The 20,603-nt window shown below is 40.9% G+C and overlaps 1 protein-coding gene and 1 long non-coding RNA gene across 11 annotated transcripts in view; one reads left to right on the top strand and one right to left on the bottom strand.

The window, feature by feature from the left end:
* Positions 1–14,512, bottom strand: part of LOC129047759 (uncharacterized) — a 49,479-nt gene extending 34,967 nt beyond the window's left edge. For 3 of the 7 annotated variants that reach the window (XR_010136536.1, XR_010136537.1, XR_010136534.1), the window contains exons 1-4: positions 14,358–14,512; positions 13,540–13,704; positions 11,663–11,791; positions 442–491 (exon numbers count right to left, since the gene is read on the bottom strand). This is a non-coding gene — a long non-coding RNA (uncharacterized LOC129047759). Of the gene's footprint in view, positions 1–441; positions 492–1,115; positions 1,202–11,662; positions 11,792–13,539; positions 13,705–13,785; positions 14,232–14,357 lie in introns of those variants that run through there. The other 4 variants (XR_010136535.1, XR_010136539.1, XR_010136538.1 and 1 more) reach the window with 3 other exon arrangements.
* GKAP1 (G kinase anchoring protein 1) overlaps positions 14,362–20,603 on the top strand; it is a 79,895-nt gene continuing 73,653 nt past the window's right edge. For 3 of the 4 annotated variants that reach the window (XM_002819903.5, XM_024252842.3, XM_054520108.2), the window contains exons 1-2: positions 14,362–14,590; positions 14,997–15,128. The gene's annotated coding sequence lies outside the window, so the exon portion shown is untranslated. Of the gene's footprint in view, positions 14,591–14,686; positions 14,893–14,996; positions 15,129–20,603 lie in introns of those variants that run through there. The other variant, XM_054520107.2, reaches the window with a different exon arrangement.

Here is a 20,603-nt window from a genome sequence, read left to right as displayed (position 1 = left end):
AGCAAGGTATAATTTTTCAAGTCCAATGTGGTAAATATTGTTAGAAGTTATGTGATCGGCCAGGCACATTGGCTCATGCCTGTAATCCCAGCACTTTGGGAGGCTGAGGCAGGTGGATCACGAGGTCAGGAGTTCAAGACCAGCCTGGCCATGATGAAACCCCATCTCTACTAAAAATACAAAATTAACCGAGTATGGTGGCACACACCTATAGCCCCAGCTGCTTGGGAGGCTGAGGCAGGAGAATTGCTTGTACTCGTGAGGCAGAGGTTGCAGTGAGCCAAGATCGCGCCATTGCACTCCAGCCTGGGCGACAGAGGGAGACTCCGTCTCAAAAAAAAAAAAAGTTATGTGGTCTAAAGTGTCTTATTTTTAAACGAACCATTCCTTGGACCCACACCACACTTACCAACAACAAATCATAGGCATGTACTTACTTACCTTTCATTTCCCACAATGATCCAGGATTCCAATAGCTCTAAGACAGATGACTGGAGCGGGAGGGAGACAGGGGAAAGAGGTTTATTTGAAAGCATTCCATAGACAAGCAAAGGATTTTCAAAAAATATTTTGAGAGAATATATTTCTCTGGCATAAGGACTGAAACTTAAATTCAACCTTTGGCTATCTCTAAACACTAAAGAATACTCTTGGTTAGTACTGACTTTGCCATTAAAAAATAACTTTTTTATACTGGTTTTTATTTTTTATACTGGTTTTTATTTTTCATACTGGTATATTTTTATACTGGTTCCTTTTCCTATGTTTACTATTCACTTAGGGTATTATGAAAAGAAGCCATCCTAGATTGAATTTGAATAGAAATTATGGAGCCATTCAATAGAGAATTACAAGAAATAGCAGTTTGTGGTAAATTCCAATGGCTTAACAACATACACTGAAGGAAAGCAGTTAGGACTTAAGTGATTTTACCTTTGAAGAACCATGAATGATATGCCAAAACAAACAAAAAAATTGCTGTAGGCAAAATGGGATTTTTGTAAAACAATGATATCTCAACTATTTTGCTTATTTTTTTCCCTCTGCTAAAATGTCCCTGAATTTGTCTACCGAAAAACCTGTGTATAAAAAAACTTTAATTCAAGATTACAAACCAGCAGCTACTCGCCTGCCTTGAGGGGCTGGATTAATGTTATTCATTTTCATCTGCGGGCTGTAGTTGCACTTCACTGTCTATCCTCTAGGAATGAAAAGGAGTGAGGAGTTATCTGAGTTCAACTAACTGATAATTTTCATAATTTATAACTATTAAAGTCAAAGTTTTGTTGTTACTTTCCAGCATGCTTTTTCTAGATGGGAATAATGGGAACAAGGCAAGGTATTTTAATACTGAGGAGTTAATCTCCTTTTGAAATTCCCATCACCTGGGAGGGTTGGACAGCATCTGAATTGTTCCATTCAAGGCCTGGGGCTAAGCCCATCTGTTTCACTAGACATTTTCCTGGCTCGCTCCAGGTGTCACCAGCTGTTAGACATGACTAGAATGACACAGGCTGTAATTTTATTAATAGAGTACATTAAATGATATTTTCTAAACCAAACAGCCTTTAAAAAACTATTTATGAATCACTACCCTGCATTTGATATCAAAATCATATTTTTCAAATGAAACACAAAGTAATTAGGAGGGAAATTACTATTTTTGTTACATAGTAAATATTTTTGTTACATAGTCTTGCTTTATCAAATGAAAGCACTTTGAAAATTGAAGCATCATATATGTTTAAGATTAAATTATAAGTAGGTTTTCCATACAGTTGGATGTCAAAATGGGATAACTGTTTGGCACACATGGTTGTTTATTTTATATATATGCAAATCATAAGACATCTTCTAAACAAATTCTCAGTTTTAGTTATATATATCTTCTAAACAAATTCCCAATTTTAGTTATGTATGTTTCAACAGTATAAATAAGAGTATTCTCTGGGAAGATTAATGTGAATTCTAGCAAAAATATTTTAAAGACTTGCTGAATCTATTTTTATATGCATAGAAGTGCTTCATGACTATTTCTTTGATTTATGAGTGAAAGAGGATGTTTTTTACTGGATCTTTGGCCACCAGTTTTTGGCTATTTATTACTTATTTTTTTAGTAACAGTTACATTTGTGAGCTATTGAACTATGGCTGGAAAATAACTTTTCTTAAAACTGATAAGAATTTTAAACTATTTTTCCCCAAAGAAACTATAAAACAAGAAGTTAATTTTTTTGCACATGTATAGGTATATGATCAAATAAAAAGCAAATCAGTCCTCATTTAGCATCTGAGACTTTTAGCTCCTAAATACAACAAGTGTATTAAATTTAACATTACCACAGTGGCCTCTCCTTCATAAACATTCAGGGGGAAGCTCATTCCCCTTAGTTTGCAAGTATCTGCCAGTGTAAGGAATATTTTGTCTCTAGATCACAGCACCTATGACCTGAGCAGCCAAGGAAAGAGAAGGTCAAGACTTTAAGGGTAATGGAACCTACAATCGTAAGTATTCTAGTGGATTGTGAACAAATAAATCAGAAAAGAAGAATACTAACATAGTTTTCCTGAGTTACCTTAAGTGGTATGAGGTATTCTTAGTAAGGTTTATTACAAAATTCAGTATCTCCCATGAGAAAGGAAGCTAGGTTTAAGCATTTGATATGTGAGTTTAGTTGGCCCTTCACCCTTCAAGACATGGGCCAGTACCGTGGGGTTTAGTTCTTATATGGGAAATAATCTGTACCTCTTCCAAAGGGTGGGCTGGTAGCTAAAGTTATTTATTTCCTGAAAATATAAAAAAATGGCATCTATGTGTAAATGCTAAAATGTAAAGATGGAAATTTCTACAGGCTTTTAATTTATAGGCATTTTCCTGCTTTATATTTTCTATCAACCTTTATATTTTTGCTGATAGAGTTGAAAACTAAAAGCCCTGTCCCTCAAGGAACTTATAGTCCAGTGATATTACTTATGGAGAGAGTAAAGCAGGGTAAGGAAATAGAAAATTAGGGGTGCTTTTTCAGATGGAAATACGTTTCTGAGCTCACATATATAAAAAGCTGTAAGAACTACATGTAAACATACTGATCAAAAAAATGCTCTTCTAATGTATGCATGCTCAAAAGAAGCAAGTATCATAAATTGTATCTGAGCATGGAAATCACATCCAACCAGCTTTGATGGAAGGAGAAGAGCACTTTACAGTTTTAAGTCTTACATTGGGTCTTTGATCAATTTTGAATTAGTTTTTGTACATGGTATGAGTTAAGGGTCCAACTTCATTATTTTGCATGCAGATATCCAGTTGTGTCAATACAATTTGTTGAAAAAAACTATTCTTTCCTCATTAAATTGTCTTCATACATTTGTTGAAAACCAATTGACCACACAGGTTTATTTCTGGACTCAATTTTATTCCATTGGTCTATATGTCTGTCCTATGACAGACTGTACCACACTGTCTTGATTATGTAGTAAATTTTGAAGTCAAAGTGTGAATCCATGAACTTTGTTCTTCTTTTCCAACATTTGTTTGTTATTTGGGGTCCCTTAAGTTTCCATATGAATTTTAGGACCAGCTGTCCATTTCTACAAAGAGGGAGATGGAATTTTGATAGGAATTGCATTGAATCTGTAGATCAATTTGGGGAGTACTGCCATCTTAGCAATATTCAGTCTTCCAATCCATGAACATGGGCTGTCTTTCCATTCTTTTAACCATGTATTTTAGTTTTCAGTGTACATGTCTTACACTTCTTTGGTTAAATTTATTTCTATATATTTTATTCTTTTTGATGCTACTGTTAAGTGGAATTGTGTTCTTAATTTCATTTTCAGATGGCTCATTGCTAGTGTCAAGAAATACAACTGCTTTTTATATATTGATCACTATTTATTTTTAATTGGTAAATTGGTTTAAGAACACATGCCATGAATCAAGAAACTTAGGTGGTGCTTACCCATACAAACTAATTTAATGAGAAGAAACCCCAACTACTTTTTTGTTGTTGTTGATAAAATTTTAGCTGGTTATTTTTAAGACTGTTTCTTTAGGAACTGTTTCTATTTTATTTCTAGGTTAAGGGTGGTATGAGCACAGTAGGTCATTTGGCATTTGTAGTCTATAGTATGAGATCTTTCCTATAACTGAAACACAAAGGAATAATCCTGAGCAACCCATGTCTCTCTGTATCTTGAGAATACTTTCTATATATTCCTCAATGCTATATACTGTATTTTAAAGATTAATTATAATGCTGACAAATTTAATTTATTCAATAAACTTCTGTGTGCTAGGTCTTGATGCTGAGTGCTAAATGCTAAAAGAAACAAAGCTTAATAAACTACAGATCCATCCACCAAGGAACATACAGCATTGTTGAAGAAAGACAGACAAGTAAACAGGCAGTTACATTTGAGTTTGTTCATTCAACAACCATTTGAATGCGAACAATGAGCCTGGCACTGTAGTGACATACCAATGGGTAAAACAGACCTGGTCTCTGCTTTTAAGGGGCTCACAAAGTAAAGAGGAATATAATGACTCTGGTAAAAATATAGAGGGTACTGTGGGAGTATGGAGGAAGGGCATCTAACTTTTAGGGGTAAGGTAAGTGAGAACACATGGTATTTGGTATTCTGGTTCCTGCACTAATTCGTTTAGGATAATTGGCCTCCAGCTGCATCCCTGTTGCTGCAAAGGACATGATTTCATTGTTTTTTATGGCTGTGACTATTTTTCCTGGAGGTTTTTATTCCCTTTCTTCTTCTTCTTAGTTGTTTTTTTTTTGTTTTTTTTTGTTTGCGACGGAGTCTGGTGTTTTTGATGAGGTTGAAGAATTGTTGAAGTTTAGTTACTATATGCAATGACCTTGGAACAATAAGAGATGGTTGGAGAGTGGAGGCTTGAATTAAATTAGAGGAGGAGCTGTAGTTATCGGTAATATTGGAGTGTAAGGAATGCATATGAGAATGGATAATTGAGATACCAGAGGGTACGAGATCCTTTGAAGGAAGGTCAAGGAATTGAGACACACACAGTAAGGATCTTGAAGTGAACATCCACATAGTTATATATATCTATTATACATACATACATACATACATACATACATACATATATACACATACCCCTCACAAAGAATTACCGCAAGAGTGATTCCACAGTAGTGTTGTAGTAGTGAGTAGTTTTGGAGAGAGTGATAGTAGCCGTAGTACTGAAATCTTTAATCTATGAGTGAGGGGTTGAATTCTTCAAATTAGGCTGCACAGGGACATCAGTGGTTTAATATGTTAAACTCTTGCAAATATCACATTTCATTAAACAGATGCTTTTACGTTTTATGTTGCTAAAGTGAGATTTCTAATTGCTTCTCTCCGACCTCTCAAATTACGATGGTAACTGCCTTCTTTTACAGGAAATGCCCATCTGTCTGCATTATAAACCAGACGCATGCCAGGTTTTCCAATTTAAATGACGGTGCTTTAAAACTTGTCATAGACTACTCTGTCCTACCTCCAACGTGTATTTCAAGTAGATACATCTACAGATGTTAGCTCTGCCACATCAAACAATGCACAGTGAATGTTCAAAATCTACATTAAAAACCTCGGTTATAAAGAGCTAGATACTCTGTTTTACATGATGTGATTATTACACATTGCATGCCTGTATCAGAACATCTCATATACCCCATAAATATATACATCTACTGTGTACGCACAAGAATTAAAATTATTATTATTTTTGAGATCGAGTCTTGCTTGGTCAACCAGGCCGGAGTGCAGTGGTGCAGTCTCGGCTCACTGCAACTTCTGCCTCCCTGGTTCAAGCAATTCTCCTGCCTCAGCCTCCCAAGTAGCTGGGACTACAGGTGCTCACCACTACGCCCGGCTAATTTTTTGTATTTTTGGTAGAGACAGGTTTCACCACGTTAGCCAGGATGGTCTCGATCTCCCGACCTCGTGATCCGCCCGCCTCGGCCTCCCAAAGTGCTGGGATTACAGGCATAAGCCACTGCGCCCAGCTCTTCCTTCTTTCTTAAGTGGCTTAGTTTTATCTCTCTCTCTTTTTTCTGAGACTGGATCTCATTCTTTCACTAAGGCTGGAGTGCAGTGACGCGATGATAGCCCACTGCAGCCTCAATCTCCCAGGCTCCCACCTCAGCCTCCTGAGTAGCTGGGACTACAGATGTGCACCAGTACTCCTGGCTAATTTTTTTTTTCTTAAGGTAAAGACAAAGTCTCACAATGTTGCCTGGCCTGGTGTCAAAACTCCTGAGCTCAAGCCATCCTCCTGCCTCAGTTCCCAAAATGCTGGGATTATAGATGTGAGCCACCACACCTGGTGGTTGCTTAGTTTTCTCTATATCTATCACCATTACATCTCCGTATTTTCCACCAAAGTTGTGAAATTTTGTTCTAAAGGTTCAGACATATTAGGTAATCCATCATTTCCTTTTTCTTTTCTTGGAGACATCCCTTCTAGAGCCTTCCATCTTCTAGTGTGCTCTCCAGGCCTGCTACACAGCTGACTTCCTGGAACCTCCCTTCACCTTCATCTAGGGCAGGGGCGTCCAATCTTTTGGCTTTCCTGGGCCACAATGGGAGAAGAATTGTCTTGGGCCACACATAAAATACACTAACAATAGCTGATGAGCTAAAAAAAAAAAAATCACAAAAAAGTATGTTTTAAGAAAGTTTACAAATTTGTGTTGGGCCACATTCAAAGTCATCCTGGGCCACACACCACAGGTTGGAAAAGCTTGATCTAGAGAATTCTCTTTGTTTTCTGCTTTGTTGGAGTGCTGGTTTACCAGATCCCATGTTTTTCTGTTTCTCTTTTTCTCTTTTTTGAGATGGACTCTCACTCTGTCACCCAGGCTGGAGTACAGAGGCATAATCTCAGCTCACTGCAGCCTTCACCTCTCAGGTTCAAGTGATTCTCCTGCCTCCGCCTCTCAAGTAGTTGGGATTTCAGGCACGTGCCACCACATCGGTAATTTTTTTTGTTTGTATTTTTGGTAGAGACGGGGTTTCACCATATTGGCCAGGCTGGTCTCAAACTTCTGGCCTAAAGTGATCCACCTGCCTCAGCCTCCCAAAGTTCTGAGATTACAGGTGTGAGCCACTGTGCCCAGCCACATGTTTTTCTGTTTCTTGATATACACCTTTACTTGGATGGAGTGCTCCTTCTAGCAGTTTCCTGAGTGAGAAGAGTATACGGAAGTTAAAATTTTTGAGAATTTCTTGATTTTGACATGTTTTCTGGCTTTCTACACTGCTTTTATTTCCTCCGAGTTCTTTTTTCTTTTTCTTTTTTGAGATGGAGTTTCACTCTTGTTTCCCAGGCTGGAGTGTAGTGGCGTGACCTCAGCTCACTGCAACCTCTGCCTCCTGGGTTCAAGCAATTCTCCGGCTTCAGCCTCCCAAGTAGCTGGGATTACAGGTGTGTGCCGCCACGCACAGCTACTTTTTTGTATTTTTAGTAGAGATGGGGTTCACCATGTTGGCCAGGCTGGTCTTGAACTCCTGACCTCTGGTGACCCACCCACCTTGGCCTCCCAAAGTGCAGGGATTACACCACACCTGGCCTCTAAAGCTCTTTTTTTTCTTTTCTTGTTTGTTCATTGTAGGTTCTGTCTTTCATGTAAGGAGGTTTCTTCAAATAAATGGAGATCATCAACTGTTCACCACATTTAAGAATGAGGTGATATGTGGGCATCGTGGTTCATGCCTGTAGTCCCAGCTACTTGGGAGGCTGAGGCAGGAGGATCTTTTTTTTTATTATTATTATTATTATTATACTTTAAATTTAGGGTACATGTACACAATGTGCAGGTTTGATACATAGGTATACATGTGCCATGTTGGTTTGCTGCACCCATCAACTCGTCATTTACATTAGGTATACCTCCTAATGCTATCCCTCCCGACAGGCCCCGGTGTGTGATGTTCCCCGCCTTGTGTGCAAATGTTCTCATTGTTCAATTCCCATCTATGAGTCAGAACATGCGGTGTTTGGTTTTCTGTCCTTGTGATAGTTTGCTGAGAATGATGGTTTCCAGCTTCATTCATGTCCCTGCAAAGGACATGAACTCATCTTTTTATGGCTGCATGGTATTCCATGGTGTATATGTGCCACATTTTCTTAATCCAGTCTATCACTGATAGACATTTGAGTTGGTTCTAAGTCTTTGCTATTGTGAATAGTGCCGCAATAAACATACATGTGTGTGTGTCTTTATAGTAGCATGATTTATAATCCTTTGGGTATATACCCAATAATGGGATTGCTGGGTCAAATGGTATTTCTAGTTCTAGATCTTTGAGGAATCGCCACATTGTCCTCCACAATGGTTGAACTAATTTACACAGGCAGGAGGATCATTTGAGGCCAGGAGTTTGAGGTCAGCCTGTGTAACACAGAGATACCCCATCTCTAAAAAACTTGTTAAATTTGTATTATTTTTAGAGAAGGCCTCACTCTGTTAACCAGACTGGATAGTGGTGCAATCACAGTTCACTGCAGCCTCAAACTCCTGGCTCAAATTATCCTCCAGCCTCAGCCTCACAAGTAGCTAGGACTACAGGTGTGTACCACCAGGTCCAGCTAATTTTTATTCTTTTTTGTAGAGATGGGATCTCACTATGTTGCCCAGGCTGGTCTTGAACTCCTGGACTCAAGTGATCCTCTCACCTCAGCCTCCTAAAGTGTTGGGATTTACAGGTGTTAGCCACTGTGCCCAGCCAAAATTTTTCAAATAAAAGAATGAGGCAATAAAATGTTGATGAGAGCCTCTGTAGGTACAATCAGGGATTGCTGACTATTGGGCTGACTGTAAAAGACAGTCAACAAGCCACACTCTTCACCATGGGATCCCCAAACCTCAATATTTGGAGACCTCTTCTCTTGGAGCAGCTGGTTTTCCCCTAAGAGGAAGCTTCCAGTCTCTTGACAGGATCCCAGCATTCTAGGATCTGAATTTGTGAATGAAGCTGGGGGAAAGGGGTCTGCCTTATAATTTAATATGCACAACTTCACTTAATTCTACTTTTCTGTGTAGTGAGTCATCCCTGTCTTCAGCTCTGCCTGGTGCCTAGGCGAGCTCTGAGTCAACCTCTCCAGAAAGTAAACCATCTATCTTCTGGTGAATTTGGGCAGCATGGAATGGAGTAGGGAATATAGGGGAGGCAGGATCATTCTCTTTAGAAAACATTCACAGTGAATTCTCCTTTTTAGCCTTGCTCTCCTTCTGCTTTCGGAGGGAAGGCAGCTCTAGTTTTAGAGCCTTTCCAGGGTGCTGTGACATGGATAGGCTACTTCTGGCTGGTTCTGCCTTCTCCCAAAAGCTGAAGTAGTCACTTTGGCGGCTTTGGTAAGTCAGTGATCACTCATCCATCTGCTTTCCACGTTTCTAAGTTTTGTTGGCATTTTATTCAGTTGGGATCTCTTTCCCTGTTTGCTTTTTCTTTATAGATTTATATCTTTTTTATTCCTTTACTGTCACTTTAATGAGGTCTCTGGAGTAAGTGGAGACAAACATGTGTTCAATGCACTATGCTTAACCAGAAGTCCCCTTGCCACTGGGTCTTAACATGTACAGAAGTAATAAACATTTTCTAAGTAGGAAAAGTCCATGTATAGTTAAAGCAATTCCATAATAATTAGAAATAAGTATGACAATAGAATAAGCATACCTAACTTAATGCTTATATGTACTTGCAGTCTTTAGAATGGTTGTGTGTGTGTGTGCGTGTGTGCGTAATGTGTCTTATCCTCACAATAACCTCATAATTCTACCCCTAGCAGTCTTAGCCCAAAGCCCCTATCTTATATAACATGGTACATCATTTCCCAAGCTACAGGTCATCTTATTTTCAATTTATCAGGTCTTTAGCCAGTCCCTACTTACTGTTAACTTAAGCCATAACTGAAGTTTTAATTTTTTAATTTTTAATTTTAATTTTTGGCCCGGGTACTATGGCTCATGCCTGTAATCCCAGCACTTTGGGAGGCTGAGGTGGGTGGATGACTTGAGGTCAGGAGTTCGTAACTAGCCTGGCCATCATGGTGAAATCCCGTCTCTACTAAAAATACAAAAAATAGTCAGGTGTGGTGGCATGCACCTGTAGTCCCAGCTACTTGGGAGGCTGAGGCAGGAGAATTGCTTGAACCAGGGAGGCAGAAGTTGCAGTGAGCCGAGACTGCACCACTGCACTCTGGCCTGGTAGACAGAGCAAGACTCCATCTCAAAAATAATAATAATTTTAATTTTTGTGCGTACACAGTAGATGTATATATTTATGGGGTATATGAGATGTTCTGATACAGGCATGCAATGTGTAATAATCACATCATGTAAAACAGGGTATCTAGCTCTTTATAACCGAGGTTTTTAATGTAGATTTTGAACATTCACTGTGTATTGTTTTGATGTGGCAGAGCTAACATCTGTAGATGTATCTACTTGAAATACACGTTGGAGGTAGGACAGAGTAGTCTATGACAAGTTTTAAAGCACCGTCATTTAAATTGGAAAACCTGGCATGTGTCTGGTTTATAATACAGACAGATGGGCATTTCCTGTAAAAGAAGGCAGTTACCATCGTAATTTGAGAGGTCGGAGAGAAGCAATTAGAAATCTCACTTTAGCAACATAAAACATAAAAGCATCATTTTAATGAAATGTGATATTTGCAAGAGTTTAACATATTAAACCACTGATGTCCCTGTGCAGCCTAATTTGAAGAATTCAACCCCTCACTCATAGATTAAAGATTTTAGTACTAGGGCTACTATCACTCTCTCCAAAACTACTCACTACTACAACACTACTGTGGAATCACTCTTGCGGTAATTCTTTGTGAGGGGTATGTGTATATATGTATGTATGTATGTATGTACGTATGTATAATAGATATATGTAACTATGTGGATGTTCACTTCAAGATCCTTACTGTGTGTGTCTCAATTCCTTGACCTCCTTTCAAAGGATCTCATACCCTCTGGTACCTCAATTATCCATTCTCATATGCATTCCTTACACTCCAATATTACCGATAACTACAGCTCCTCCTCTAATTTAATTCAAGCCTCCACTCTCCAACCATCTCTTATCGTTCCAAGGTCATTGCATATAGTAACTAAACTTCAACAATTCTTCAACCTCATCAAAAACACCAATTCAGTCACTCTACCATCTTTCCACGATTCTTCACTCCTCTCATAACTTTACTTCTTACCACTTCTGAAATTATAAGGCCTCCTTTGCCTCTACCACCACCAACTCTGCCCTTATCTTCCCCTTATACTTGCCTGGTCAAATCTCAGTCCTGGTTACTGCCAAAACTGCCTACTCAGTGCCTGCACATGAGCAACTGAATGTGGCTAGAGAAAATTGCATAACCAAGTGGCTAGCCTCACTATAAATTCATGACCACTTATTCAATGGGGCTCTTAGTAATGCATGGAAACTTTACCATGTTCTTCAGTCAGTTCACTCTCCCTCACTCATAAACTCTGATTTCACCTCCCTTCTCTCTTCTTTTCTCAATACTTTCCGTTAAGGACTACATTACCTAGAGTAGGCTAAACTGCTATAACAAATAGACTGCAAAATGTTATGGCTCCAACTCAGTAGAAATATATCTTGCTCACATAATTCGGTATCCAGGTCAGTGGGTAGCTCTCCTTCATCCAGGCACCTTCTTTCTTGTGGCTCTGCCAACCCCAGAGGCTTGTGGTCATCTGCATAATTGAATCAGAGTCACCGTGTCCAGGGTCCAGCTGGCAGAAAGGAAAATGCATCAAAGAGGTACAAGTACTCTCAAAGTAAACGCCTTGGCCTGACAGTGGCAGACATAACATCTGCTCACGTTCTATAACTTAATACTTGACCATATGCAACTGAAAGAGAGGCTGAGAAAAGCAGTCTGTGTTTTCAGGGAGAAGGGGAGACTAAATTGTGATGGACAATTAGCAGTCTGCCAAAATGATCTTGCTCCTCACTTTGCTGAGAAAATAGAAGCAACTGGAAGAGAACTACTTTCTCCCACTGTCAAATCTATCTACTTATCTCGATATGTCCCATATACGTGGGAAGTGGGGAAGATGGAATGGATTCCTAGACTAACCTTGACCAGAAAGGGGATCTTTCTTTCTAGGCTTTCAATGAGAACAATGTGGTCTTAAAGACCTTACTACCTAATCACAAAGTGCAAACATACCTTCTTTCCTTGTGCTTTTCAACCTCTGTGGTTTTGGATATTGTTGATCAACACTCCTTCCAGCTCTGTTTTTGTGAAACTCCAATTTACCTTGTCTTGATGATTCTGCATTACCCTATTCTCCTCCCATTTTCTGCTCCACCCCCTTTATTTGCTGGCTTGGCTCACCTAGATCAGAGCTTCTCAAACTTTTTGATGTAACACAAATCTCTTCGGGTTCTTGTTAAGTTGAAGATGCTGGTTCAGCAGGTCTGGGGTGGAGCCTGAGATTCTCAGTTTCTAACTAACGTCCTCATGTCAGTGCTGCTGGGCCACTGACCACGTTTTGAGTAGCGAGACTCTAAAGAGGGTGTTTTCCAAGATTCTGACCTTTGTTTTCTTCTTTTATCTCACAGCAATATCACTCCTAGGCTGATTATTTATGAGTCTATTTTCTAGTTCAGTCATCTTTCCCATATTACAAAACCTTTATTTCTAACTTATTAGTGTCCATTCTCTCTGGCTGTCTTGACAACCCTTTGAATTCTTAAAATGTCCAAATCTAAACTGATCTTCTCTCAAGAAGTAGCTCCTTCTCCTTTCCTTTGTAATTGTCTCTTTTCTCCCTTGCAATTATCTACAAACTCAAAACCTCCACTTTCTTTGATTTCTCTCTTCCTACCCACAATTAATCAATCAGTTGCCAAATTCTATAGATTCTGCATGCACATCATCTCTCAACTATGCTCTTTTAAATCCCCCTGGCTGTCCCTTTAGGTCAGACTCATCATTACCTTTTACCTGGCCTACAGTAGATCTGTCAGTTTTTCCACCTCTAATTTCTGCTTCCCCTCACAAATAAATCAATAGCACAAAGAAAAAAAAAAACTTTCCTTTTCTTGTCCCAAACTTCTGAACTATAAAAACTCAAAATACTGAATTAAATATAAATTCATCCATTTGGTATCTTAGGCCCCATACCCCTTTGTCTTTTCTACCTCTCAACATACCCTGGAGTCTTTGGTCTTTCCCCAACACAACTTTCACTGATTCGCCTTCATATATATTCTCATGCTATCCCTTCTTGCTGTAAAACTCTCCCTCTCTCCTTCAAGGTCAATCCCAAACGCCTACTCCTTCATGCTGCCTTTCTTTCCTTATCCCCAAGACAGATATACACGGTTCTTTGATTCCCGGCAGTACTCTGCCACTTTTCACGTGGCACCTATCATGGTTTTTCTTTTACTGTCTGTTTTATCTTTGTTTTATTCCTTACTTCTTTGAAGGCAAAGGTATCTTCAACTCCCCTCTAACTCTGAAGCATCTTACCTGCGGGGCGTCTAATATTAGTTGAATCAGGGGGATTTATGGAGATAATGTGATGCGCTGGTAAGCTCACAGAATTGGAAAGCTGGGTGCCGGCTCTGCCGTTTATTAGCTGTGAGGTTTTGGGTAAGTCACTTAACTTCGCCTGTAAAATTAGTCCACTACGACCTGATGGAGAACCAAGGGAGATAACGTTAAAGCGCCCTGCAACTCTACAGGGAACTAAGCAATGTTAGTTATTTTCCTTACAGAGATCTGATGCACTCTTGCTACTGGAATCTTGACTTGCAGGACCACCCCTACTTCATTGCCTGGAGGTCGAACCCCAAGTTGCAGGGAACCCAAGCTACCAGGTCCCACTGCCCTTTTCCACTCCAGGGCCCTCTAACTGCTCTCCGCGACGCAGGTGATCCTGCCTTGCTGCGGGGGAGTGGCCTGGAGTCTCATTCCCTCGGGAGGCCTCCCTCCTTCCACCCGCTTGAGGAGAGCCCTTCTCTTCCCTGTGACCCCGAAGACCGTGGCGCCGCCGCCTACGTGAGGCGTTTGGACCCTGCACGGCCCCCGTAGCTCCCCTTCTCCAGCAGGTGGTTCTGGTCCTCTCCCCCAACTCGGGCGCTCACGTCACCGGCGAACCTCTAACCAGCGCCAGCGCCGCTACCAACCGCGAAAATAAACAAACCCCCGCGCTCGGCGGACGCGCCAGGCCCCGCCCCCGCCCCCGCCCCGAGGCTCTCACGCCGCCCCCTCCGGCCGGGCTTCCCTCCACCCTCCGCCCGCCCGCCCGCCCGCCTGCTCGAAGCCGCGCTCTCCCCGCCCCTCACCGCAGCCTGCAGCCGCGCTCACCGCCGCGGTCCGCTCCGGCGCCCCGGGACCCGTTAGTGCCCAGCCTGCGGGCCGACCGCGACCCCCGCCCGGCGCGAGCCTGCCCCCAGCCCTGCCGACACTTGACCCAGACTAGTCCCAACGCCCAGTGCGGCCGCCCGGGGAGCCGCGGGAGAGGCGGCGGCGGGGGGAGGAGGGAGAGGAGGGCCGAGCCGGCGGCCCGGGAGGCCCGGTGAGTACGCGGAGGCGGGCCCGCCTCGCGGGTGTCCGTTCCGGCACCCCGGAGGCGTAGGCAGCGGCTCGACAGCGCTCCCCTCGGCGCCCCGGCCTCGGGTGGCGGGGACTCGGCCTGAGGCGACGGGCCCCACTGGCCGGAGCCGCTGGGCAGAGGGCACGGGAGGGCCGCACCGCGGAAAGGGCCGCGGCCCGACGCTCGGCGCAAGGCTTGGGGCGGCGGAGAGGGACTTGCACCCGACTCCCAGGCCGGCGGCCGCTGAGCCTCCCGAGACCCCGTGGGGGCCGCTCGAGTGACAGGTGCCACCGTCCCCTCCCCGCCGCTGGCGCCCGCGCTCCCTCCCGGGGAGCCGGGCGCTCGGAAATTTCTGGAGCAACGACCTGACTCGTTTTCTCCCTTTCAGGTTTTGAAGCCGCTTCTCTGCCCGAGTTAGGTTTCGCCTAGCGCAATTTCTTTCTCTATGTACTTTGCGAATAAGTTTCGGAGCATCGGTTAACAGCCTATGGGTGAAATTTGGCTTTCATTCATGAATGAGGTATAGTGAATTACTTTTTGAATATAGTGCTCCTCCTCCTCCCCCGCCAGCTATTGAAAAGTGATTTTTTTTTTCTGTTATTGTTTGGAACAGCCTTTCCGAATTTTTGTCAGATCCCGAGCATTAAGGTGCTTCATAAATATTGAACAGTAATGACAAAAATAGTTTATCAAATTGTCTCATTGCCTTTTCTCTTCCTCCTTTTCACTCTTTACCTTCGCCAGATTTTTCAGAGTAGATGCTAATGCTTTCATTAGAAGGACTAATGAAAGATCGTGTGTCTTATACTAAAAAGCCGGAGACACTTTTCTTCACCATTTAGCATTGTCTGTTGTGTAGTAAATGTGCTTGGGATTGTAACTGGAATCATTTAATAAATGTGACTTGTAGCTATAAAAATATTTGAGAAGCTTTTCGACAAATTAAAATATTAAAAATCTTCATAGAAATCTAGATTTCTTTTCTCAACAGATTTATAACACTATAGTAGCTTCAATTCTGGAGTAAGAGCAAAACCCAGAAGTTGACCGAAAGAACACTGTGGCCAAATGAAAATAGATGTATTTTACTCGTGGGAGAATCCGTCAGGTCCTCACTCAGTACCTGCTTGTATTTTTTGTTTAATTTTCTTGGCCTACAGAAAGTGGGAGCTGCAGATTGGAGAGGAGTCTCAGTACTTAACTATGAGGAAAAAAATGGAGTTTGGGGCATACCCATTGGGTTTACATCACTTAGAGTAAGTGTGTTTGGAGCAGAGTTTTAGTATGCACTTCACACTTGCTGATTGTGAACCCTATTTTTTTTTTTTTTTCCCTGAGGCGGAGTTTTGCTCTTGTTGCACAGGCTGGAGTGTAATGGCGCGATCTCGGCTCACAGCACGTTCTGCCTTCCAGGTTCAAGCAACTCTCTGCCTCAGCCTCCTGAGTAGCTGGGATTACAGGCGTCTGGCTAATTTTTTTTTTTTTTTAGTACAGACGGTGTTTTGCCTTGTTGGCCAGGGTGGTCTGGAACTCCTGGCCTTGTGATCCGCCCGCCTCTGCCTCCCAAAGTGCTGGGATTACAAGTGTGAGCCACCACACCTGGCCTGTGAACCCTAATTTTTAAGAAGCCAAAGTGAAAGATACTGTTTGGTTATTTTAAGAACAGAACATGAAATAACACAATTTTTTATTTCACCAGGTGTTAAATCAGTGATACTTGGTGCCATTTCATATTATGCTCAGTTAATTTCGATCTAAGTTATATATCAGTGAGGCCACACTAATTGGCATCTACATTAATATCTTTTTTTTGGTCAGGCTAATTGGTAGTGTTAATAGATGGCCATCATTCATCTCATAAAAAGTGATATATTTGGTTGTTCTTGACTTAAGGATTTTATATATATAATTGTGTGTGTGTGTTCTGAAGTTGCCTAATTGTGGTCTTCTGGACTGAGATATGGCTGCTGCTGTCTGTCTTGATTCTAGTGAGGTCATAGTGTAGAGGGATAAGGTCATAATGGCAGTGTGCCTCCAAACCTTGATAGAGGCCAAGACTACCAGCCACTTAGGAATTCTTCTGCTTGGGTCGGGCTTGGTGGTGCATGCCTGTAATCCCAGCATTTTGGGAGGCCGAGGCTGGAGGATTGCTTGAGCTCAGGAGTTTGAGATCAGCCTGGGCAACGTAGTGAGACCCCATGTATACAGAAAGAGAAAAAAAAAGAAATTCTCCTGCTTGTAGCTTAGGCTATTCATTTTTAGAAGCAGTTTACTTAAGCAACCAATGCATCCTAATTCTTTTAAATTAACACTTTTGTTTTTTGTTTTTTTGAGACAGTCTCTCGCTCTGTTGCCAGGCTGGAATGTGGTGGCACAATCTTGGCTCACTACAACCTCTACCTCCCTGGTTCAAGCGATTCTCCTGCCTCAGCCTCCCAAGTAGCTGGGACTACAGGCGTGCGCCACCACGCCCAGCTAGTTTTTGTGTTTTTAGTACAGATGGGGTTTCACTACGTTGGCCAGGATGGTCTCGATCTCTTGACCTTGTGATCCGCCCGCCTTGGCCTCCCAAAGTGCTGGGATTACAGGCGTGAGCCACCATGCCCGGCTGGCTTAAATCAACACTTTAAAACCAGATATGCTTCCTAGACAAAACTGGTTGTGGCGATTAGTTTGTTAGAATGGTACTTACCGTAATGAAACAACTTTGAACTGCTAATAATTGCTCATGCACATCTGCATTATGGGAATTGAGGATTGTCTATTGTGCACTTCACATTTTTCTTACTTATAGAGCACATCTTTCACTGCATAGATAGCTGTGTACTTGAAGAATGTAAACATGAAGAAAACACCAAGTTCAATAAATGTGTCTTCTATGTGCCAGGTCCTGTGGTATTTGTAAGGGATAGAAACTCTTGTCTTTCAGGATATTGAAATCAGGATCATAGGGGCTAGGCACAACAATAAAGAGAATTTTTTTGGAGTCCATTCAATAATAGTAAGTTTAAAGTATGGAAATATTACAGAGGAGGGAATGTTTGACTTCAGGAACAGGTCAGAGAATGCTTCATAGATAGCTAGCACCTGAGCAGGATTTTGAGGAATAAATGGAAGTTTTCAGTGGAAGAGATAGATGGCATTGTAGACAAAAGAGAACAGCATAGTTAAAGATATGAACAAGTAAACTGTGTGTTCAAGAAATTTCAAGTTGTTTTTTCTTGGAGTACATGCAAAATCTGAAGAAAGAGGGTTGCTAGAGAAAGCCCTAACATATGCTATTACATTTAATAAGTCAAATAATTGGCTTTTTGGGTATGAAGTATATGTAAAATAGAGACTTTGTTATATTTTTGACATTGCTGCCATCTTTTTTTTTCTTTTTCTTTTTTGACAGAGGGTCTCAGGCTGTCACCCAAGGTGTAGTGCAGTGGCACAATCACTGCTCACTACAGCCTCGACCCCCAGGCTCAGGTGATCCTCCCACCTTAGCCTCCCAAGTAGCTGGGACCACAGTCATGCACCACTATGCCTGCTAACTGTTGTACATTTTGTAGAGAAGGGGTTTTGCCATGTTTCCCTGGCTGATCTTGAACTCCTGGGCTCAAGCAATCTGCCCACCTCAGCCCTTCCAAATTACCAGGATTACAGGTGTGAACCATCATGTCTGGCCTGCTGCCATCTTAAGTATAAATTAATAGTTTTTACTAGTGGTAGTCATTACATTATGGAAGATAGTAGAAGATATATTTATTTATGGTGAACTGCCTGCATATTGAGAATGTGTGTTTATTTCACATTTTGCCCTGAAACATTTCTGTTTTTAAAATTATCTTATGAATTTATTTTGTCTTCCTTCAACTATACATTATCCTTGAAATTAGTTTTATCATTTATTTTATGAGATAAGGTTTTGCTGTGTTGCCTGGGCTGGTCCCAAACTCCTGGACGTAAGTGATCTCCTGCTTCAATCTCCCAAGTTGCTGAAATTACAGGTGTGCACCACTGAGCCCAGATATCCTTGAAATTATTTGTAAAAGGAACTCAAAGGGAAGAGGGGAAAAATATAAATAAAATAATCATTAGATTTCTGCACCAAAAACCTGATTTATGTAGTATTTTAATAATATGTAAATGTTTAATATACAGTATTAGCCACCATATTCATAGACTAATGTATGTAACTTAATTGGCAGTCCATTGTATTTTCATTTGCATTGTATGCCTTTATTATATTACGTGTATATAAATGTCTGAGCATAGAAGCATCTAAATTTTAAAGACCAAGTGTATTTGAAAGAGAAAAAGTATAGAGAGGGAGGGAGAAGAGCTGTGTTTGAATCTATTTATCCTAACATCTCTTAGATGTGACTGTATGTGGAGATGCAGAAGTTTAGGACACAAGACTGAAGGAATACTAACCCTAGCCATGACCTAAAATATAGTATCTTTTAAAAGCCTAATGTTTTCATAGTCTCCCTATTTGTTTCTTCTTATCAAGATTTTAAAAAAAAGTTACAGAGGAATTCCTGGATTGCATAACATGACTATCTTTTTGAAAATTCTGAAAAATTAGTTAACGAGGGTAATGTTCTCTTAAAAGTATGCAACATATTAGTCTTCGATAGTTGCTCTCTGTCATTTGACTTGTCCATCACTGATGTGAATGGCCAAAGGCGTCTCATTGTCAATTCTGACCTGTAGTTGCCCTTTCTAAATTTTGACACAGGGCAAAAAAATCAATATTGTATTGATTACATTATGCTTAACTTTTTCAACTTGAGTATAAATAACCATTTTTTCTTTTTGAGTTTTTTTTTTTTTTTTTTTTTTTTTAGAACTAATATCATTGTAGAGCCGGGCATGGTGGCTCATTCCTGTAATCCCAGCACTTTGGGAGGCTGAGGTAGGAGGATTGCTTGAGCCTAGGGTTCAAGACCAGCCTGGGCAACATGGCAAAACCCTATCTCTGCAAAAATTTAGCCAGACATGGTGTCACGTGCCTGTAGTCCCAGCTACTCCAGAGGCCGAGGTGGGAGAATCACGTGAGACCAGGAAGTTGAGGCTGCAGTGAGCCGTGATCACACCACTGCTCCAGCCTTGGTGGGAGTAAGACCCTGTCTCAAAAAAAAAAAAATATATATATATATGTGTGTGTGTGTGTATATGTATGTATGTGTGTGTATATATATGTATATAGTCACTGTAGACTATTTGGGGAAATAGTAAAAACTATAGAAAGGAAAATAAGCATAGTGAGTAATCCTATGCATTTCTTTCTTCATTTTGGTATGTGTATGAATAATGGACATATTTACAAATTGGGAATTATTTTCATGTTAAGTTTTATTCCCTTCTTTCATTTAAAATTACATTTCCTTCTCTTCTACTTCTGAAGTACTGGTCATTGTACCTTTTGACATAGTATGTAGATTTCTGTCAAGGCTGTTGAAGTAGATGATGTGTTGATATGTTGGCTATTTTTTTTTAAGTATAGCATAGCACAGATGATTGAACCCTTACAGTTGTTTCATCTCCTATCCTCTTAGCTTCAGATTAAGTAGTGCTATTTTTTGTCTTTAATATTTACTGTTACGTAAAGTATAATATAATGGGAAGTGGCTGCCACTGTCTTACTCTTTTTTTGCACTTTACCCTGATCAAACAAGGGATCATTAAAGGAGCATTTCCCGCTTTCCGTTTTACCCTTTCAGAAGTAACCTTCTGACAGAAGTACCCTTGCAGACATGTTAACACATAGGTTGCTGATGTGACATAGCATAGGTAGCTGCTTTACCAGAAAAATAATTTTGTCTTTTGAGTGTTTGTCATTGGTTCTTTTCTTGATTAACAGTATTTGTCATAATACTTTCTTTTTGCTTTGTGTTTCTGTTGTTACTTCTTTTCATTCATTCAGGAAACATTTAGTATCTATTGTATGCCCACTATTTAAGATATAGTCTCAACTGTGACTCTTGGGTTTCTGGTAGATAGG

This window comes from Pongo abelii, chromosome 13 (genome assembly GCF_028885655.2).
Source record: "Pongo abelii isolate AG06213 chromosome 13, NHGRI_mPonAbe1-v2.0_pri, whole genome shotgun sequence".
Classification (NCBI taxonomy): domain Eukaryota; kingdom Metazoa; phylum Chordata; class Mammalia; order Primates; family Hominidae; genus Pongo; species Pongo abelii.
Note: the sequence above shows the minus strand (reverse complement) of the source record. Positions and strands in the feature narration are given on the sequence as shown.